At 37.4% G+C, this 23844-nt stretch overlaps 1 protein-coding gene across 9 annotated transcripts in view; it reads right to left on the reverse strand.

Moving 5' to 3' along the window:
- Positions 1 to 23844, reverse strand: part of GULP1 (GULP PTB domain containing engulfment adaptor 1) — a 148356-nt gene that overhangs the window by 107159 nt on the left and 17353 nt on the right. For 3 of the 9 annotated variants that reach the window (XM_087919824.1, XM_087919827.1, XM_087919822.1), the window contains one exon: positions 13588 to 13692. The exons of the other annotated variants lie outside the window; for them this stretch is intronic. The gene's annotated coding sequence lies outside the window, so the exon portion shown is untranslated. The remainder of the gene's footprint in view (positions 1 to 13587; positions 13693 to 23844) is intronic. 9 annotated transcript variants of the gene reach the window in all.

Below are 23844 nucleotides of genomic sequence, written 5' to 3' on the forward strand. Positions count from 1 at the left end.
GAACACGCCTCCAACCAATCAGAACACGGCTAACCCCCTACCAATCAGAACACAGCCAAACCCCTACCAATGAGAACACACCCCACCCAATCAGAACACAGCCAAGCCCCCACCCAATCAAGTCCCACCCCCACTGGCAGTTAAAAGGAGGAAGCAGCTGCAATCTCACATTACTCTGAGAAGCACAGAGCCGGAGACAGAAGCCTGAAGATGATGAATGAGACTTCATCGAAACGTTGCCTAGATACTTCGAATCTTACGCGGGAGAAAACCCGAACAACCAAAGATCCATATATATATATATATATATATATATATATATATATATATATATATATATATATATATATATTTTCTTAAGTTTTCATGGTACTTACATGTATGGCATTCGGCTTTGCTCGGTATTTTCCACATCATAGTAGTTGTGCTTTTAAAGTTGTAGCGATGTTTCAGCAGAATCTCATCTGCCATCATCAGGCTTCTGTAATAATTATATATATATATATATATATATATATATATATATATATATATATATATATATATATACACACACACACACACACACACACACACACACACACACACACACACACGCATATGTACTCAGTACTTGGTTTGGGCCCCTTTTGCAGCAATTACTGCCTCAGTGTGGCATGGCATGGAAGTTATCAGCCTGTGGCACTACTGAGGTGTTATGGAAGACCAGGATGCTTCAATAGCGGCCTTCAGCTCTTCTTCATTGTTCGGTCTCATGTCTCTCATCTTTCTCTTGGCAATGCCCCATAGATTCTCCATGGGGTTCAGGTCAGGCGAGTTTGCTGGCCAATCAAGCAAAGTAATCCAATGGTCATTGAAGCAGGATTTGGTGCTTTTGGCAGTGTGGGCAGGTGCCAAGTCCTGCTGGAAAATGAAGTCAGCATCCCCATAAAGCTCGTCTATGGAAGGAAGCATGAAGTGCTCCAAAATCTCCTGGTAGACGGCTACGTTGACCCTGGAATTAATGAAGCACAGTGGACCAACACCAGCAGATGACATGGCTCCCCAAATCAACACAGACTGTGGAAACTTCACACTGGACTTCAAGCATCTTGCAGTGTGTGCCTCTCCATTCTTCTTCCAGACTCTGGGTCCTTGGTTTCCAAATGAGATGCAAAAGTTGCTCTCATCAGAAAAGAGGACTTTAGACCACTGAGCAACAGACCAGGTCTGCTTTTCTTTAGCCCAGGTAAGACACTTCTGATGTTGTTTGTTGTTCAAGAGTGGCTTGACAAGAGGAATATGACATTTGAAGCCCATGGATCCCAGGATCCATCTGTATGTGGTGGCTCTTGATGCACTAACTCCAGCCTCAGTCCACTCCTTGTGAAAGTTCCCAACACTTTTTTTTTTTTGAAAATTTTATTTGGCTTTTCACACACAAAAAAACATAACACAAATAAAACATCTTTTTTTGAAAATAGCATGGTCCCAGGTTACACTTCTTCATACAGACACAAACTCAATTTCATGCTCATTTTTGTGTTCTATTTCATATCTTATTACTGTTTTACATTTTCTATATAGTTTTTCCCCTCTTTTAATTTTCTCAACTTTATTTTGATTATCTCATCTCAATTCAAATCATTATATTTATATTTTTGTCTGTCCTGTTTCATATTATCTTTTCTCATTAAACAAATTTTCTCCTATAGTTACTAATTGGAGTATGACACTTTTATATCTTTTAATTTTATCCATTCAACTCTTATTTAAGCTTCAATGTATACCTTTAAGATTATAACATTCAATATAATACATAACTTCCAATCGGATTCTGCTTGGTACATTCTTAAAATACACACTATATTCTTAAAAAAAGATTATGTGTATGTATGTATATATATATATATATATATGGATCTTTGGTTGTTCGGGTTTTCTCCCGCGTAAGATTCAAAGTATCTAGGCAACGTTTCGATGAAGTCTCATTCATCATCTTCAGGCTTCTGTCTCCGGCTCTGTGCTTCTCAGAGTAATGTGAGATTGCAGCTGCTTCCTCCTTTTAACTGCCAGTGAGGGTGGGACTTGATTGGGTGGGGGCTTGGCTGTGTTCTGATTGGGTGGGGGTGTGTTCTCATTGGTAGGGGTTTGGCTGTGTTCTGATTGGTTGGGGGTTAGCCGTGTTCTGATTGGTTGGAGGCGTGTTCTGTTCAGGTGGGGGCTTGGTTGTGCTCAGGTTAGTCTTAGTTGCTGGGGATTTGAGCTGGTGAGTTGTGATCTTGCTGTTTGGCTTCTAGTTCGTGGTCCTGCTGCATCTTCATAGTGGGTGTCGGTTTGCTTCATGTATGGCTCAGAGGGGTTTGAAGTGGGTAGTGATGCAGCTGCAGTGCAGCTTCTGGTCCATGGTCGTGTCTCATTTTCTGAATGGGTGGGAGTCTGTTTTCTATATGGAAGTGTGGTGGTGGCTTCTTGTGTGGCTCTCATGGGTGTGGGTCTGGTGTCCTTCTTCATGTTAGGTACTCGTCTGTTCATGAGGGCGGGTTTCCAAATGGCTGGAAGGCGGGAGGTGTCATCTCGTTTGTTCATGCTGTGTGGGCGTTTTTCTATCTCTATGGCTTCTCTGATTATTCTGCTGTTGAAGTGTTCGGTTTTGGCGATAGTTCTGGTATTTTTAAAATCAATTTCATGTCCTGTGGCTTTGAGGTGTTGGACCAGGAAGAGGTCGTTTCTTCTTTTTGATTGAGTTCTTATGTTCTTCAATGCGTGCACTTATTCTTCTGTTAGTTTGTCCAATGTATGTGGTAGGGCAGGCAGTGCAGGGGATTTCGTATACTCCTTGGTTTTCTAATTCGATTTTGTCTTTGGGGTTTCTTAGGATGGTGGATATTTTTCTGTTTGTGCAGAATGCTGTTTTGATGTTGTGTTTTTGGAGGATCTTGCTAATTTTGTCTGTAGTGCCTTTTATATATGGGAGGAGGGCTTTGCCGTTTTCTTGTTCTCTGTCTTGGATTTTGGTTGGGGTTTCTTTTTGGATTAGGTGGGTAATCTTCTTTCTTTGGAATCCATTGGCTGTAAGTACGTTGGTGAGAGTGTGTAGTTCGGTTTTTGGTGTTGTTCATCGGCTAAGCATTTTGTTCTGGAGATGAGTGTCTTGGCTACTGGAATTGATCTGTGCTGGGTGGTGGTGTGAGAGTGCATGTAGATAGCGGTTAGTATGTGTTTTCTTCTGGTAGATGGTGTGTCCTAGGGAGCCATTGGATCTTTTGTATACCAAGACATCTAGGAAGGAAGTTGATTGTTGGCTTCTGTTTCCATGGTGAATTGTATTTTGGGGTGTAGGCTGTTGAGGTATGTGAGGAAGTTGTTCAGTTTTTCTTTCCCGTGTGGCCGGATTATGAAGGTGTCATCTACGTATCTGAGCCAGAGTTTGGGTTTGTGGTCGTATTTTTCTAGAGCTTGTGTTTCAAAGTGTTCCATGTAGAGGGTTTGCGATGACAGGTGAGAGGGGTGATCCCATGGGTGCTCCTTCTATTTGTTTGTATTTTTGTCCATTGTAGGTGAAGTATGTATTGGATAGGCAGTGGTTGGTTAGATCTAGGATGTGCTTGGGGGTTGTATTTGTTTTGGATGGCTGTCAAGGCTTCTTTTATTGGCACTTGGGTGAAGAGGGATATGACATCGAAGCTTACTAGTAGGTCGCTAGGTTGTAAGTTTTGTTTCTTTATGATCTCGATGAACTGGAATGAGTTTCTTACGTGTGAGTTGATGGATTCTGCATAGGGTTGTAGTTGTTTGGCGAGGAATTTGGCCAGGTTTTGTAGAGGTGAGCCTATGGAGCTGACTATTGGTCTGAGTGGGGTTCCAATAGTCAGCTCCATAGGCTCACCTCTACAAAACCTGGCCAAATTCCTCGCCAAACAACTACAACCCTATGCAGAATCCATCAACTCACACGTAAGAAACTCATTCCAGTTCATCGAGATCATAAAGAAACAAAACTTACAACCTAGCGACCTACTAGTAAGCTTCGATGTCATATCCCTCTTCACCCAAGTGCCAATAAAAGAAGCCTTGACAGCCATCCAAAACAAATACAACCCCCCAAGCACATCCTAGATCTAACCAACCACTGCCTATCCAATACATACTTCACCTACAATGGACAAAAATACAAACAAATAGAAGGAGCACCCATGGGATCACCCCTCTCACCTGTCATCGCAAACCTCTACATGGAACACTTTGAAACACAAGCTCTAGAAAAATACGACCACAAACCCAAACTCTGGCTCAGATACGTAGATGACACCTTCATAATCTGGCCACACGGGAAAGAAAAACTGAACAACTTTCTCACATACCTCAACAGCCTACACCCCAAAATACAATTCACCATGGAAACAGAAGCCAACAATCAACTTCCTTCCTAGATGTCTTGGTATACAAAAGATCCAATGGCTCCCTAGGACACACCATCTACCAGAAGAAAACACATACTAACCGCTATCTACATGCACTCTCACACCACCACCCAGCACAGATCAATTCCGTAGCCAAGACACTCATCTCCAGAACAAAATGCTTAGCCGATGAACAACACCAAAAAACCAAACTACACACTCTCACCAACGTGCTACAGCCAATGGATTCCAAAGAAAGAAGATTACCCACCTAATCCAAAAAGAAACCCCAACCAAAATCCAAGACAGAGAACAAGAAAACGGCAAAGCCCTCCTCCCATATATAAAAGGCACTACAGACAAAATTAGCAAGATCCTCCAAAAACACAACATCAAAACAGCATTCTGCACAAACAGAAAAATATCCACCATCCTAAGAAACCCCAAAGACAAAATCGAATTAGAAAACCAAGGAGTATACGAAATCCCCTGCACTGCCTGCCCTACCACATACATTGGACAAACTAACAGAAGAATAAGTGCACGCATTGAAGAACATAAGAACTCAATCAAAAAAGAAGAAACGACCTCTTCCCTGGTCCAACACCTCAAAGCCACAGGACATGAAATTGATTTTAAAAATACCAGAACTATCGCCAAAACCGAACACTTCAACAGCAGAATAATCAGAGAAGCCATAGAGATAGAAAAACGCCCACACAGCATGAACAAACGAGATGACACCTCCCGCCTTCCAGCCATTTGGAAACCCGCCCTCATGAACAGACGAGTACCTAACATGAAGGACACCAGACCCACACCCATGAGAGCCACACAAGAAGCCACCACCACACTTCCATATAGAAAACAGACTCCCACCCATTCAGAAAATGAGACACGACCATGGACCAGAAGCTGCACTGCAGCTGCATCACTACCCACTTCAAACCCCTCTGAGCCATACATGAAGCAAACCGACACCCATTATGAAGATGCAGCAGGACCACGAACTAGAAGCCAAACAGCAAGATCACAACTCACCAGCTCAAATCCCCCAGCAACTAAGACTAACCTGAGCACAACCAAGCCCCCACCTGAACAGAACACGCCTCCAACCAATCAGAACACGGCTAACCCCCAACCAATCAGAACACAGCCAAACCCCTACCAATGAGAACACACCCCCACCCAATCAGAACACAGCCAAGCCCCACCCAATCAAGTCCCACCCTCACTGGCAGTTAAAAGGAGGAAGCAGCTGCAATCTCACATTACTCTGAGAAGCAGAGCCGGAGACAGAAGCCTGAAGATGATGAATGAGACTTCATCGAAACGTTGCCTAGATACTTCGAATCTTACGCGGGAGAAAACCCGAACAACCAAAGATCCACATACAAATACCCGCAAGAACCTCAGAAAACATATATATATATATATATATATATATATATATATATATATATATATATATATATATATATGTGTGTGTGTGTGTGTGTGTGTGTGTGTGTGTGTGTGTGTGTGTGTGTGTGTAAATAAAACACTCATTCCATTCCAATTCAATTCTATCATTAATATTCATTAAAATCTTAACATCTTTAACATTTCTTTTCAATTAAATATCATACTTCCTTGGGAACACTTATAAACTTTCCATAATTAATTTTTCCCCTGTATTTCTCTTCACTTATACTTTATAAATCATTAATAATAATTAAAATGTTCCCATCTTTTCCTAATTTCTCTCATTCACTTGATTTAATTTGTTTATTAACAAACATTCCACTAGATTATGATAAATATTTTATCCATCATTTTAAGCATATTTTCAAAAATTATTTCTATTTGTAATATAACAATACTACCTTATGTACCTTTGCAGAATCCCTTTTACAATTAAGTTTTCACCCATTATCTCTAAACAGGCTTATACTTTCAATTCTTATACCTTTGCCCTGTTTCTCTATATCTTGTTTCTGTCCTTTATAACTTATTTTCCTTTCCTTCTTCCCTCTCTTCTTCTTCCTCCCCTTTTTACCCCCTTGTCTCTCTACTTCTAATTCTCTCTTCTATAGTCTCCTCTTCTGTTGCTTTCTAATATTATACTTATTTTTCAAACTATTCTTTTGTTTTTGGTTGTTTTTTCAAATCTTAAACTTTTCATTCTCTTTCCCCCCCCTTTCCTCCCCCCCACACATAAAATTACTTGATCATTAAAGATGGCTTCTTCTTTGTCCAAATCTTCTTGTTCTGCAAGCATTTCTTGTTGTTTCTCATAGTTCCAGACCTCCATTTCTAAGAGTTGAAATACGAAGCCAAAAGAGCCTCTCCCTTCTTGTGCATCTTCTTTGTACTTTTTAAGTTCCATTTTCAGTTCTTCTAAAAGTGGTGCCATTTTAAACACTTTTAAACAACCACCTGATTGATTTTAGTCATTTAAATGCAATAACCAAAAATCCAGAGATCACCAAGTAATCCAAATAATCCCAAACTGTTTTTTCTTGCTTCTTTTTTCCACTTTCTCTTCCTGGGGTTCTACTATTTTGTTGCCAAGTTTCAGTTAAAATGTATCTTTTAGAAATCTTGCTCAGGTTTTAGTTCCAGACAGTCTCCTCCATTTTTCCAGATCCTGCCCTTTTATTCTTTTTCTCTTCTTTCCTGCTTTTAAAAGCTTTTAAGTATCCAGAAATCTTTATTATCCCTTTGACATTTTATTTTCAGCTTAAATGCCTGTTGATGTCAAAGTGGATTTTTTCTCAATTTCTTGCTTAAGTCTCTTAGCTATCAGTATATGGAAGGGAAGAGAAAAAACAAAACCAAATCCTTTCCTTTCCTCTCTCCTTCGCTGCTTCAAAATCTTCTTTGGGAACAATGTTATTTTTTTTTAATACTTTAAATTTCAGGGTACCTTGCGTTGTTGCTTTTGCAGTTTAACCTGGTCAACCAAGACTTTCTCTTCTTATCTTCCTCCTGCGCATTCTTTTCCGGTCGAGTTCTTCTTTGAGGTGGCCATTTCTGACCACCGCTGCAACTGCCTTCAGGAAAGGGAGTAATGGCCAACTCAGGAGGAGAGATGCGGCTCTCCTCAACCCTGCTGGCAATCTCCCCCCTCTTCACCACCTCTACGGGGTGGTTTAGCCCTGAAACCAGCCAGCTCGGGGTGCTGCAGCGGTGAGCATGGATCAAAACCCTGCACGATCGCGGTTTCGGTCTGTTAGCAAAGAAACTCACACCGGAAGTCAAAAGTCCCCAACACTTTTGAATGGCCTTTTCCTGACAATCCTCTCCAAGCTGCAGTCATCCCTGCTGCTTGTGCACCTTTTTCCTTTTCACATAACATTTTATTAATGTGCTTTGATACAGCACTTTGGGAACATCCAACTTCTTTTGCAATTACCTTTTGAGGCTTTCCCTCCTTATGAAGGGTTTCAGTGATGGTTTTCTGCACAACTGTCAGATCTTTCCCATGATTGTGATTCCTACTGAACCAGACCAAGAGACCATTTAAAGGCTCAGGAAACCCTTTGCAGGTGTTATGGCTTAATTAGCTGATTAGAGTGGGACACTTTGAGCCTAGAATATTGAACCTTTTCACAATATTGTAATTTTCTGAGATTGTGGATTTGGGGTTTCATGAGCTGTAAGCCATAATCATCTCAATTATGACACGTCACGGATTGAACTATCTTGCTTTGCATGTAATGAATCTATCTCATATATTAGGTTTACCTTTTAAGTTGCATTACTGAAATAAATGAACTTTTGCACAATATTCTAATTTTTCAAGTTTCACCTGTAGATAACACATTGTTAACAGAAACTCTTTTTAACAGTATTGTTCATTCTTTATATAAACCAAAGCTCTCAAAGATTATTTTTCCAGGGCCACATATTTAACTTGTATCGTATCTTCCCTGTGCTCTAAAAGGTTGATTTAATTCATTGACAGTTTTCGGTATGTCTGGGAGAATTCCTAATGAATTTTCCCCACCACAAGATATATCATGCTTTTTAGCAGATCTCCTAGGGGCTCTCCTTTATTCACTGAAAAAGTCACAATCTTTTGATTCAGTGTGGTATGCTGTTGCTCTAATTAGGATGGCCTTTTTTTAAAAGAAGAGAAAAATGCAATCTTTTTGTTGCATTGTTTTTACATTTCATGGAAGACTTTTGAAACACCTCTTCCACAGAAATTCTTCTTTTGATCTTTTACTTTCTGAATTCCAGTCTCACTAACTGACTGCTATTATTATCAAGACCCCAGGATACTTTTCCCTGTTTTTACAAAAGTCTGGAAGGTACCCTTTCCTCTGAAACTTAACTTTTGCTTTTAGAACAGATTTCAGCTAGTTCCTTCTGGTAATGAAATTATTTTGATATTAATATTTTATTATGACATAGTTTTGTAATGTTTCTTAACTGCTTGGAAATGTATCATTTTTGTCCTCCTTTATTATGAACTGCTTTGATCATATTGTGAAAGAGACTATATAAACTTTTTTAAAAACTAAACTCAGGTTGACACAAATATGTCAACATTCCTTTCAAAAAGCAGAAGACTGTGGTAATACTGAACATGTTTAAGATACTTTCTATTAAACCAATTAAATCCAGCATTCCTAAATGACAGAAATCAATGCATTCCTTACAATTTCACTGTTAATAAAATGTACATGCATGTCTAATACATAAATGTATAATACTGTTAATTTATATTGAAAAATAACAAAAAATGCCAATATTGATCTTTATTGTATAAGGAACAATTCAACAACTTTGAAAAATATTTAAAAACAAGTATAATGGTACACATCAATCAAAAATATAAAATACATATAATTGGATGCAACAAAATAGCACAACATAAAGTTAGCTGTAAAGGATTAAAAGCAGGAATGCACATAATTAAAAGAAAATGAAAAATTCTGCAAGCACAAACAGTCATAGCAAGAGACTTAAATGCCTGAGAGGATAAAAAGAATTCCATGTCCCCTGTTGAGAAAATGAAACAATATAAGGCACCAGAAAAACTTCTCTGGAAGGAAGCATTTCACAGGTGAAATACCATTATGGTAAAGTGCCATCTTTCTTGATGTTCATCTGCTTCATCCTTCTTGACAAGGGGATGACCTGAGATAGGCCTACGGTTCTCATGGTAGTCATGAGCTCCCAAGATGCTTCTTACCCTAACCGTAAAAAGCCAAATTAAAGTCCCTCAGAACCATAAGTCTGGGAAATTCCATCACCAGGCTGGAAATGGAGTCAAGTAGCTCAGGCAGGGAGGTTGTTACACAGCAGTGAGGCTGGTACAGTAGAGCGCAATTTAATGAACATGGCCCCATACTTGCAACCTATGGAGGGGAGCCCATGAAAAGCCTTATGAGACTCCCAGTTGAGAATCACTACACTTTCATCTTTGCCCTGGAGGCACAGCTAATGCCATACCCAAAACACATCTGCAGCTGGGCACATTTCCAAAAGGGCCACCGTCATCCCTTCTGGATCCAGTCAGCTCTAGGTAATATATGCCAGGTCATTTGCAATTTAATCTGTTATAGTATTTTATTTATTATATTTACATCCTGCTCCTTCTCTAGTAACTAAAGGTACATCTTTCTTTTATTTTATATGAGGTTGAGTTGAAAGGGAAGTTAAGTTGCAGGCTTGAGCCCAATTCTGATTAGACCCAGTTCAGCAACTTAATCACTACATTATACTGGCTAAGGACATTTTCATAACTCGTTTAACTTTTTTAGGCAGCATTATTTGTAAGCGAGCACAGAGAGCACACTATGAAGCTATGAAGCACGTTATGAAATGTTAACCATAATTAATTTTGTTATTAACACGTCTATTTTTCTTATTAAAATGCACTTTCTGTCTAAGGAAAAAGAAAGTTTGAGAAAACAATTGTCATGAACTTGCTGATCCATGAGATATAGTATATTGCAATCATGAAAACTGCAGTAAGAACTTCTGAACGGATCAGGTTGTAATTAAGGAACTGTCTTTAATATTTTTATAGCTATAAGAAACTCTTTCCCCCGCTTTCCTTCCTCTGTACTCCCTAAATATATCTCTGGGAAGTCAGAGGTCTTCCTTATGAATGTGTATTACACCACACCTTATTACAGTGAAGAAAAATAGCCAAAAGTAGGCAGAGAAATTTTGCACAGGGAAAGGTCAATTAGTGCTAGTTCCTTCTGTTTCATTCCTGGCAACTTCCCTTCTTGCATTTTAGTTTTATGCAACAAGGCTCACATTGTTTAGAAGGAATCCCAAGTCTCAAGAGAAATTTTTCACGACTGAAAAAGAAAAGAAAAAGAGTGGGAAACTCATTACGTAAAATACATTTTATTGAATAACAAATGAGTAAAATCAGTTTTTAAAATCTCATGGTTGCAAATCTATGATGAATAAGTAAAGCAATCTGCTATCCTGATGAAATAATGAGGTTTTATTTAGACTAATTCAATATTAACTTAACAACACTTTTAAAGTATACTACAAATTTGGCAACCATTTATGTATCTGGACCTTTTAAAATACTGCCAGAAATCCCACTGGTATAATTAGCATTATTTGAACTGATAGAAAAGGCCAACCTACAACTATCACAAAAATGTACAAAAGGAACAGTGAGATATAAGCAGATTTCAAATATATACATATACATACACACAAACATACATACATATGCAAGAAAAGCCATAAAGCTATAGTTCCCGTGCTGTTTTAATATACAGATTTTTCACTAGAAAAATGATATATAATCTTACAAATGCTTTCTCAACACAAATTACAAATATGAAACACTGTAAATCTCAAGAGGATTCTCTTTTTAACATTATGTTAAAAAATTATCTTAGAAAATCTTAAATTAAAACTCCTAATTTTTTTTAATTTAAGCAATTTTCTACAGCAAGAAAGAGTCCAGCCAATCAATATTGCATGCATTCTATGAAAGATGATTGTAGCACAATGTACAATCACTTTTGAAAGGAAGGAGAAATATGAACAATGTTTCTACATTATTAAAACAGAGTTCAGCAAAAGAAGATGGTTTTTAGAAGACATAGAGATGTCAGAGTGCTGGTAATTAATCTCTTTTGAACCAAGTGGAGAAACATGTTCAAAAACTGCTTATTATACCATTTAGAAAATAACCATTATGACAGGCAAGACCATTTCAAGGGTCTTAGAACTTCAATAGTACTATTTAAAACGGCCTGAATGACATTGTTGTGACATTGTTACACTTCATTCTACCCTATCTTGATCCCTAGCAACTGAGACAGAGATGTGGCTTACATATGCAAAGTAATGTGAGTAGAAAAAACTACTTATCATGAGGCTTCAGATTATATAAAATGAAAGCTTGACCTACAGATACATGCTTCTGTTAACTAAAAACTGCATCTCAGAAGACTGTAGCTTTAGCTCCTCTGGAGAAGGCTATTATTTAAATAAAAAAGAAACTTTTTCCATTTGAAATAATACAATCCATTCTCGTACCCCATTGTCCTGCAGAAATATAAATTAGGGCTAGCTACCAAATACTAAGTAAAGAGATTAAATTTGGTTTACCAATACACACAGTAGAAATTATTTAACTATCATCATTATCAAGATGCTCACTAATGGAATTACTCAAGTGGTAAACTGTATGATACTACAAAGGACAGTATGTTTATAATTCTCTTCCTTACTACAGTGAACGGAGTAGCTAATCCATAAATTCAACTCAATCTTGATCCATCTTACTTTGGGTGTTAACCACTTCTTTGTCCAAACAACAACTAGAAAATTATCTTTGCAAAATTAATGTTTAAGATTAAAACTGCTGTTCCCTTGGTACAGACCTTATGAAATTTAAGCTAAGAAAAACTAAACTAGAGAAGTTCTGGCAGAATAAGGGTTGCTTTCATGACCTCTTAGCTCTTGAGGCTTTTCCATCTTTTTCTTGTCTGAATTCTGGTCCTTCACTTTAATTTGAAACACTTCCTCCTGAGATGCAAAACCTAAAAAACCTCACTATTTTGATAAACATTGCATAGCTCAGATTTATTTAGCAGTCCATCATTTATCTAGTAGCCATGGCAGACAGACGACCTGCATGATAAGGGCTTGACAGTAGGGCATACAGCAGTACTGCTTGGCTCCGCTCCTCAATTTTTTCCCCTGGGTATGACACTATGTCTTGGGCTGAAACTGAAAACAGTTAGGGCATACAGCAGTACTACCTGAGTAATTATGTAATAGGTGATTAACACAACAGAAGGTGCAAGCTTCCCTTATTCAGTGGGGAAGCTAACAGTGCTTTTCCAAAGCTAATGTATTTTGCAGTTGACCAAGTTTTTCCCAAAATACCTCTTACTTCTACTATCAGTCAAAATTCCATATTCTTAGTTCTCAGTCTTTTATTGAACAAGAAACATGCTGTATTTACTATATTTGAGTTGTTATTAAAATAGCAATTATTTGCTACTACAATATATGCCAGATCTGTTTTTCCAACTCAGACCAGACTTCTGAGAGTATGAGAGTTTTTTCTTTTTTTTCCAAGATGAAAGGACAACTCAACTCCTTTCAACTAATACTAATCAATTCTACAAATGGATATTGAAGATATAACTAAAGAATTATATACATTTCTTTTCCTTAAAGTTCACATCACTATTCCTAATTTCTATAAATCTTCAATGTTTGCCAGATGTTTTATTGATAAATAATTTATCTTACTTCAAAGGGTCCTTCTGTATTCAGAAAAAAAATCACAGGCCTAACAGAAAGTATTGCCTGTCCAATATCTAAATAATTCCTGGGTCTATAAAAAATCTAGAAATAATGCTGTAACTTCCAAGTTTCCTATATTTGGGGAAACTTGATGTAGTGCTCTTAGAATTCTTTTATACTACTTTGTACACTTAGAGAAGAAGGCAATCTATACTTTTCAGGTTTTAGCTTATTTCGAAATGAATGAAATAAAGCTAACATAAACTTCACTCACAAAGAAGCAGTCACATACAGGAATATTTGCTATTATGAACACCCCATAAAATTAGTACAGAAAACATTGAAGGCTTTTTATGCTTCAGCTTAGAAACAAAGCCAGAGATTTGACAGAAGATATAATATATAAATATACAATTATACCTACAAATTGGAACTAATGAAAACAGCACAAATAAAACTGATTACTAACCAGCTATACAAAATAGTATTATCTCCCTTCAGTATCAGATAAATGGCCAGAAATAATGTCCAGGCTTCCTTTTTCAAAATCCATGTCTCAGTTTCATCCAGGTATCTGTAAAACAATGGGTATTGTAGCTGAATTGATCCAACAAAACAATCAACTCTATTCAACATGATTGCAAGCTCAATGACAGAGTGTACACCTTACAAAACAGGTGTCAAGATCAATCACTGTCATCTAGGAGACAATAACTTCCATAACATCCTCCCATGAATGGAAGGCTATGACTTCCAAAATAATAAAGAAATGGAGGGAGAATTGATTTAGGGGGGAAAGCATGTAAAAAAAGAAGACAGCGAAAGAGATAAAAATTCTTCCAGAATACATCTGTCACTTTCTAAGTCAAGAAATGTACTAGTAGTCATTTCATGCTTTAACCAAATCCTAACCTGCTTATCTTTAAAAGATTAGCCAAGGTCTGTTTCACCAAAGAATACTTTAGCTTGGATCAAGATGTTTTTTGTTTTTTTTTAAATAATTTTTATTAAGTTTCCAAATTTTAAAAACATAAAACTGTATACATTGTTATCAACATCAAGACATCTTTTGAATCTCCTCACATTTTTCAGTATATGTATTTATTTATTCCTTTACCATTACATCTTACTCTTACTATAAATCAATATTTTTTATCCTTACATCTCAATCTTCTCCATGGTATATTTACATATTTACATATTCCCTCATTCTTTTCCTAATTGCCATTTTATTTTCTTTTTATTTCTAAACCACTCATACCAGGCATACCAAGCCCTATAATAAATTGAATCTTCTCTGTCTTTTATTTTCATTGTTAGCCTGTCCATCTCTATACAATCTATTATTTTTTTTATAACCATGCCTTCCGGTGGAACCCTTTTTTCCTTCCAGAGTTGTGCGTACGAAATCCTTGCAGCTGTTAACATATGTAACATATCTGTTTTATTGCATTTTTGTGTTATACCTAATAAAAAAGTTTCCAGATTAAATTCAATTTTCTGATTCGTGATTTCTTCTATCCATTGTCTAATTGTATTCCAATATTTTTTCACTTCCTGGCATGTCCACCATATATGAAAATAAGTGCCTTTTTCTTTTCCACATTTCCAACAATTTGGGTCTGAGTTAAACATTTTTGCGAAAGGAAGGTGCCATCTGTAGAACATTTTGTATTGATTTTCCTTGTGTGCTGTGGATGTAATTAGTTTGTAATTTGATCCCCACATTCTCTCCCAATTTTCCAGGTCTATATTGTGGCCAACATTTTTTGCCCATACCACCATTGTCTCTTTGACCACCTCCTCTTCCATTTTAAAATCTAGTAGAAAGTTATATATTCTTCAAATCATTTTCTTTTCCATTTCTTGTAGAATTTTATCTAATTGATGCTTTTCCATGCAGAAACCAAATTGTTCTTTGTCCTTCTGATATCTTGCCTGAATTTGCATGTATGGCCACCAATTTATTCCTCTTTTTTCCCAGATCCATTGCATTTGGGTAGATTTGTGTTTCCATAGTTGACAGCCAGTTCGGTATTTTAGCATAATGATTCTTTTTAATCTTGTTCCATATCCGAATTAATGAATCTCTAATCATGTGTCTCTGAAAATATGCATACTGTTTACATTTCCCATCCCATAGGAGACTATGCCACCCTCTCTACAAGTCGTGACCCTCTATTGACAATACTCTTCTATTTTCCAGGTTGATCCAATCTTTAATCCATACCATAGCTTCAGCTTCAGTCCAAAGCCACCCCTTTCTCTTTTTCTCTGTAACAATTTCATTTTTATCCTAGCTTTTTTCTCATCCCAAACAAATTTACTTATTATTTGTCTAATTCTCTAAAAAAAGGTTTTATCCAATCTTATTGGTACAGTTTGAAAAAGATACAGCATTTTTGGTAGGGTTGACATTTTAATTGCTGCAATTTTCCCCAGTAGTGATAGCTGTAATTTCCCCATTTCGAATTCTTTTTTGATTTGTATTATTGTCAGTTATCTTTTTTGATTGAAGAGCATCTTGCTGTTAACCAAATGCCTAAATATTTTACCTTTTTCACACTTTGCATTCCCAATTTTCCTTCTAATTCTTTTCTTTTTTGCTTAACTTTTAAATTTTTAATCAATAATTTTGTTTTGTTTTTATTAATCTTAAGGCCTGTGACCTTGCCAAATTCCTCTATTTCCTTGATTAATTTTACTCCCGTATCCTCTGGATCTTCCAAAAAAAAATGCTGTATCATTGGCAAATGCCTGTACCTTATAATGCTCCCTTTTAACTAAAGCCCCTTTGATTTCTACATTTCTCCTAATGTTTTCCAGTAAGTTTTCTAAGGTAAGAATAAAGAGAAGGGGTGACAGTGGGCATCCCTGCCTTATTCCTTTGTTGATCTTGAATGTTTACGTTCTGTCACCGTTCATTATTACAGTGGCCGTCTGTGTCGTATAAATTGTCAAAATCAATTTAATAAATTTATTGCCAAATTGCATACTTTTTAATTGTTGTATTATGAACTGCCAATTAACGTTGTCAAATGCCTTTTGTGCATCGAGGAAGACCATTGCCAATTGTTTCCTGGGTTTGCTTCATAATATTCTATTATATTCAATACCATTCTGGTATTATTTTTAATTAGTCTATTCGGTAAGAATCCATTTTGGTCACTATGAATGATCTGATTAAGGGTTTTTTCAATCTTTCTGCCATTATGGACATAAATATTTTATAATCAACATTTAAAAGGGATATGGGCCTATAATTTTGAACTAATTGATGGTCCGAATCTTCTTTTGGGATCAATGTTATGTATGTCTCCCCCCATGACTTAGGTAATGTTGCTGTCATCAGTACCCCATTATAGAGTTCTAATAATTTCATTTCTAATTTTTCTTGGAGTGTTTTATACAGTTCCCCTGGGAAACCATCCGGTCCTGGTGTCTTATTGTTTTTCTGTTTCAGGATTGCCTCTTGCAGTTCTCTTAATGTTATTTCCTTGTTTATCTCTTCTTTATCCTCTTCCGGGATCACAGGTAGCCCTTTTCCTTTAAGTAATGTTGGATATTTCCCTCTGGTACGTCTTCCCTATTATGTAATTCCTCAAAAAAACTTTTAACAATATGTTTTTTCTTTTCAGTTTGGTGTTGTAGGGTACCATCAGCATCTTTCAATTGTTGAATTGCTCTTTTTTCTTTTTCTTTCTTAAGTCAAAAGGCTAGCCACCTTCCCGGCTTATTCGCGTGTTCAAAATAATTCTGTTTTATCTTTTTCATGTCCTGTAACCATTCATCTTGTGCTAACATATTCAATTTATGTCTAATCATTATCCTCTCCATATTTGCTGTCTTATTATGTGGTGTTTTTTCTAGTGTTTTTTCTAACTCCTTAAGAGTATCTAGTAGTTTAGATTGTTCTCCTTTTTTTCCCTTATATCTACATGTATTATATGAAATTGCTAGGCTGCTGATATATGCAGAAACGGCTGTGAAAGTCTGACTCACAGACAAACACCATACAGACGCCTGATCTATCTATCTATCTTTGTTTTCTTAAGTTTTTGTGGGTATTTATATGTATGGTATTCAGCTTTGTTCGGGTATATATCTCATCTGCCATCACCAGGCTTCTGTATAGTGTTCGTCTGTGAGTCAGACTTTCACAGCCATTTCTGTTTTAAATTTGGTGCTAGCCAAATTGCTGTGTTAGAATGGTTTTTTCTTCATCCTGGTTGGTTGGGAGTCTTGGTCTGTGTTTATTGGTCTTGGAGTTTGCTGTGTTCTGCTTAATTGGTGTTTCTAATGTCTTCTGTCTGTTTTGTAGCTTTTTTTGTCTTGGTTAGCTGGCAACATTGTGTTCCTGTATTGGAGGCTTTTAGTGTGGCTTGGCTCTGAGTAAACGGATGGCTATCATTTATTAGGAAGCTAGGTTTCATCTGGGTGCCTGGTTGGGATGTGTTTGAGCTGGAGGTATGAGGGGGAGTCTGTTTGTGCCCGGGTGTTTGGCTGGCTTGTGGTGTGGAGATTTTTTTGTTTGTGAGTGTAGGCTTCCAGATAATTGACAGTCTGGTGGAGTCATCTCTTCTATTCATGCTTTCAGGTCTTTTTTCAATCTCTATGGCTTCTCTGATAATTCTATAGCTGGGATTTTCTATAGTGGCTAGGGTTTTGGTGCCATTGAAGTTGATGCTATGACCTGTGGCTTTGATGGGCTGGACTAGTGTGGAAGTGTGTTCCAGCTTTTTTACTGCTTTTTTGTGTTCATCTAGGCGGGTACTTATTCTTCTCTTGGTCTGTCCAATGTATGTGGCAGGGCATGATGCACAGGGGACTTCATATATGCCTTGGTTTTCCAGGTCAATTTTATACTACACAAGCATCACATCAAGACTGCCTTCAAAACAGACAGAAAAATAGCAGCCATCCTAAGAAACCCCAAAGATAAAACTGACCTGGAAAACCAAGGGCATATATGAAGTCCCCTATGCATCATGCCCTGGCACGTACATCGGACAGAGCAATAGAAGAATAAGTACCCGCCAGAACATATAGAGCCCACAGAGGCACAATCAAATCCAAGGCTGTTGTTGCCCTCTTGTTCCAAGTGGCAACTAAGATCTCAATCCAACCATTTACCAGAGCATTAGGAAAACCCTGAACTGCCTCTGCAACCAAATGGGGCCCACAACTTATCTGTGGTAGACTGATCAATAATCTCTTATGTGCCATTCCCCAGGTAATATCTCTTCACCCATATTCCAGGTTTTCCCCCCCACATACAGTGCAGTAGTTCCTCATGAGTAAACTGCAAGTTTCAAGCCAGCTCACCAGTTAAGCAGCTTGGAGTCAAGGGATTCCACCAAACTTTCACCCACAATGAAATGTTAAGGATGCAAAGTACTGCCAAGCCTAATTTCTTAATTACTTTGGAAATTGTCTATTGATTGCCTTTCAACTATTAAGATCTTTCCAATTGACAAGTGATATAGGATCCACTGCTTGGGTTTCCTTTAATCCTTAACAAAAGAAGTTTTAAATATATGCTTAAGGACGTTAAAGAAATATTTTGGGGGGAATAAGTGGCAAAAGGGTGATTACAATGTTGATTGTGGAAAGTTATAAAAGAAGTAAGGTGCCAGATGGATTTGAAATAAGATTTTTAAATCATCATGAGAATCCTTTCCATGAGAAAATGTGCTGCTTGAATTCTGGAAAAAAACATGAAAGATGGAAATCTTTGGATATTAGAGAAGTTATAGAACCAAATATTAAAATTAACACTTAAATCTGACTTACACTGAATGGAGTAAAATACTTTTAACACTGGAATTTTTGAGAATATTTGTGTACAATGGATCAGAAGTTAATCTTAAAAGTATTTGCCATTATAGGTAGATAGCTTTATAGAGATAAATTGGATATACAAATGTCTAATAGTTGAAAGGGATGTACAAATGGGAAACCAAAACAGTGACTTGGATAAGTTTCTTACATTGGAGTTACAAAAGAGATCTAAAAGTTCTGAACGATTTTGTGAGAAGGAATTAAAAAAATGAAAACAACTCCAAGACATCATTTGAAGGGATTAAAGATTAAGACTGTTAAAAGGAAAGATTATAAAATGGGTTTATTTGGGTTGATATGTTGTTTCCTACAAAACTTAATGGATTTTTTTCTGATCTGGACTGACAAAGTTCTAAGGATCTTTTTATAGATGTGAGATAGATGATGAAGATATTGTATTCTAAAAGAAAGTAATAAGTTGTTAAAATTATTTATATTTGTTGTGGGTGAAGGGGAAGTTACTTAATCTATTTTTTTTCTTTTCTTATATTTTTTTTACTTTTACTTTTTTAATTTTCTATCCATATTTTTTCTGCACTTTTTCTCTCTTTTTTGAGATATATATATTAGTTATCTGTGTTTACTAAAATTATATAAAAAGAGAAAGAATTAGAGATTCAGCCCTACGTCAAACAATTGTTATACTTATCAAGCTCAATGTCTTGTTACCTTTCTTCCACCTATAACCTTTGATATCGGTGCCTAGAACACCATTGCTCCTGTATTAAAATGTTGATTATAAATGCAATTACTCTTAAATGTGTTTGTACAAAAGCGTGTCCCTAAATGTCATTCTATTTTAATTTAAACTAATGTATGCAATTGTTTGATTCAATCGCAACTCTAATTTTATGCTGGCTGATAACATTTTACAGATTCACTACTATTGAAAGGTTATCATACTTTGTTTCTTATTCATAACATCATACAAATCTGCACTTCAAGTACAGGAACAAAGGCTCTTCTCACTTATGCAATAACTTGATTAATAGAAAAGAGAGGTGTTTTTTTTTTTTTAAGTATTCTCACAATGAGCTGCTATCTGGAATTCATCAGATCAGAATTTCTGGTCTTAATATCAGCTTAAAATATTTAAAACTGTGGCCATGTGACTGGCAAACCAAATACAAGCGGTCCTCACTCAATGGCCAGTTACTTAGCAAGTGTTCTAATTTATGACTGACCTTCACAGAGCTACTTGACCTGCTTTTGGAGTTTTGACAGCCACGCACACACACACGCACAAACACACACACACACACCCTTCTAACCCTGCTGGAGAAGGTGGTTGGACTAGATATCTCACTCACTTTCTCTTCCTTCCTTCTTGCCCTTTCTTTCTTTCTTTCTTTCTTTCTTTCTTTCCCTTTCTTCTATCCCCCCTTTCTTCGTCTTTCCCTTTTCTTTTTCTTTCTTTCTTTCTCTCTCCCTTTTTTCTTTCCCTTTTCTCTTGCTTTTCTTTCATCTCTTTCTTCTTTTTCTCTTTCCCTTTCTTTCTCTCTCTCCCTCCCTCCATATATACCATTCACTTTCTCCTCCCTCCCTCCCTCTCTTCCTTTCTTTCTCTTTCTTTCTGTCCTTTCCTTCCATTCCCCATTCTTTGTCTATCCCTTTTCTTCCTTTCTCTCTCCCTTTTTTTCTTTCCCTTTTCTTTCTTTACTTTGTCTCTTCACCTTTCTCTCTCTCTTTCTATCCCTTCCCTTCCTCCTTTACTCTCTACTCCTAAGCTAGGTGACCCACCTGAAACACACACACACACCTTCCAACAAGGTAGTCACCTGGCAGTATCACTCATGACGAGAGTCCCAAGGACTGGGCAAGATTGTCTGTTCACGCCCGGTCCCCGTTGCCCAGAAAAGCCAGCAGGCAAGGCTTCTAAGTCCAACAAAGGGGCCATGGGCAAGACTTCCACTCCTTCCTCTTTGGGGGAAATGGCTGGGAACTTCAAGCAAGACTGCAGCCTCGCCCATCGCAGAAGCTGTGGGAGAACTGAGCTTCAGGAAAGGTGAACTAGCCCACCCTGATTGTCTCACCTTTCCACAGCGTTTTGGGCTTTCCCAACTGCTACAAACTTACCTTCCTCCCACGGCTGGTGGCAGAGGGAAAGGTGAGCCAGTCAGGGCACACCTGTCGCTACTCGGCTTCCTGCCAGCTCACATCTCATCAGCTGCTATGGCTCGCGGGTCGCAGCTGCTGAGGGGGAATGTGGGAAGCAACCAGGAAGCACAAGGCTTACGCAGCCTGCATCGCCCCTCTGCCAGCCACCCCTCCGAGCATTTTAGCCAAATGTGGGCTGCTTCTATGCAAGCTCCATGGGTGGAAGATCTGCTCTTGCGAGGCTTGACTCGCGTCATTCTCACAGCGGCGGCCCGCATTCAGCCAAAGCACACAGGCTGGCGGGTGGTAGAGGGAAGGGGCAGCAGGCAAGGGGTGATGTGGGAGGCATAGCATCATGCTCCCTGGTCACTCCCCCCACCCCCACCCCAGGAGGCAAGGCCCAGCAGCTTCGAAGAATCCAGGCGGGACCCAAGCAGCAACAGGTCAGCCCTGGCTCGCCTTCCTCTTGGCCACCAGCAAGCCAGGTAAGTGGGGTGGGGGAAGCTGAATTACACCCTGCAAGGGGCCCACCTCCAGCACTCCTCTGTCACCCCCATGCTTCTTATCGTCCCCCTAAGTCATCCCACTGCCCCCCAGGGGTGGTACCGCCCACTTTGGGAACCACTGCTTTAAACTAATACAATTGAATAACTTCGTTATTGAACTTGCAACTCCGTTGAACTCTCCCCATCTTCCTTTTTATAAGTATTATTCATACCTACATGGTTAGACAAGTGTACCTAGGTAAATGGTGCTGTTGACCTGTATACTGAGGCCAATGTCTTATATCTATATGTTGATATACTGAAGTAGAATATTTTTTACTATTAATTGCAGATCCCCTAAAAAGATCTCCCATTCCTGCATCTGTCTTCCCACTATGGAGTTTATCAAGGATTACAGATGAATTCATGATTTATAAATATTTTTTCCTTTTGTATAAATCCAAATAATTGGGATCCAAGATTCTTTTGAGACATAATCTTAAAAAAAATCTCAGAATCAATAGTGAGTTATCAATCCTGAAGCAAGATAAGGAAAGAAGTTCAGCTGTGAAAAATTAGATATTCAGAACATCAGAAAATATACCTCAACAATGAAGGAAATTTACTACTGCAACCCAAGAAAATAAAATATATTAACAGTCTTTCCATGTTTAAGATCACAAACCCAAGAGTGCAAATTAAATGAGAAACATGCTAATTGCAAACACAATTGTTCATTACTTGCATTATATACTACTATCTCTTAGGAAATGCAATAGCTACATTTAATGAGTATTTATCCTTTTGGTTAACCTTCTATTGACATAACTACATTTGTCTTCTTTAATTTATATTTATTTGCAAATTTTGATTCTTCCCAAAACTTAACACTCTCATCTCACTAATTCTAACTTTTGGGCACTGCAGTTATAGAATACTTCTTCAGACATTTAAAAAAATATTTGAAGCCTTTTTCTCTCCCTTAAAACTGATGGCAATATTTATGAAACTGAAGGCTTTAAAAAAGAATAATGGGGGAATATAAATTGTGTTAAAGGAAACATTCAGAAAATTTATCATTGTTTGATGAGATTATATTGTCCCTTTGAATTACCTACATATATTACAATATAGAATTCAGAAGAGGAAAAAAAATAAAATGATCTTTCATAAATCACATCTACCCAAAAAGTCCTTTGTCTTTTTTTTTTACTATAACAATGTTTATCTTTAATTCACAAGAAGTTATAGTTTATATATAAACAGTGTATCAATTTTCTTCTAAGTAATAATTCAGAGACAAATCACCATGAACACATTATTTTTCTGTATCAGATTTAATGGTACAAAGTAGACCATTAAATGCCTTGGAGACATCTCCAAACAGATGCTTAGTACAGATGCGTGTAACTTTTCCAACAGAATGCTGGCTTGAGAGCAGCTGGGGGACAGATGACACTGTTTCTGCTGACTACCGAAAGGTGGATGGAAAGATTCTTGCAGAAACTGAGCAAACAAAAATGCAAATGCAAGCTATTGCACTCAGTTCTCATACTCTATACCTTATCTGTTTTAAGTTTATGCAAAACAGTCTATTGAGGCATTCAAGTAGATCCTCCCAATAGAGCATTTCTGCCAAAAGGAATATTTTAACATATCATGCATAGAATCCAGAATCATTTTAACAGGAAATTAAAATATATACATTTCAAGTACTGGTTTATAACTATAGTAAAGCTGTTTTGGGAAAAGTTATTTGATAAAAATGGTTTCTGCTGGAAATCCCTAACTAAGAATTTGGTATTTAAATCAAAGAAGCAGATACAGAAGGAAAATAGATAATTTATTTGCAATATTTGCATGCCACTTCTCCTCAAAGACTCTTAACAATCATCACAAACACAAGGGGAAAAAAAACCTAAACTCACCAGGAAAAATCACATATTTTAATGTTGTCTAATAATGACAACGATAATGGATAATAACAGATGGAAACTGACCAAGGAGAGATTCAATCTAGAAACAATGAGAACTTTTCTGACCGTGAGAACAATCAACCAGTGGAACAGCTTGTCTTCAGAAGTTGTGGGAGCTTCATCACTGGAAGCTTTCAAGAAGAGACTGCAGTGTCTACCATCTGTCAGAAATTGTATAGGATCTTGTGCTTGGGCAGGAGGGTTGGACTAGATGACCTACAAGGTCCCTTCCAACTATGTTATTCTGGTCTGTTCATTTCTGTCCTGGTCTGTTCTGAAATTCGTATATCTGCTAGTGCATCTCAACATTCAACCAATGCCATCGTC

Source organism: Pseudonaja textilis, chromosome 1 (assembly GCF_049901715.1).
Source record: "Pseudonaja textilis isolate UNSWEBS1 chromosome 1, rPseTex1.2, whole genome shotgun sequence".
NCBI lineage: Eukaryota > Metazoa > Chordata > Lepidosauria > Squamata > Elapidae > Pseudonaja > Pseudonaja textilis.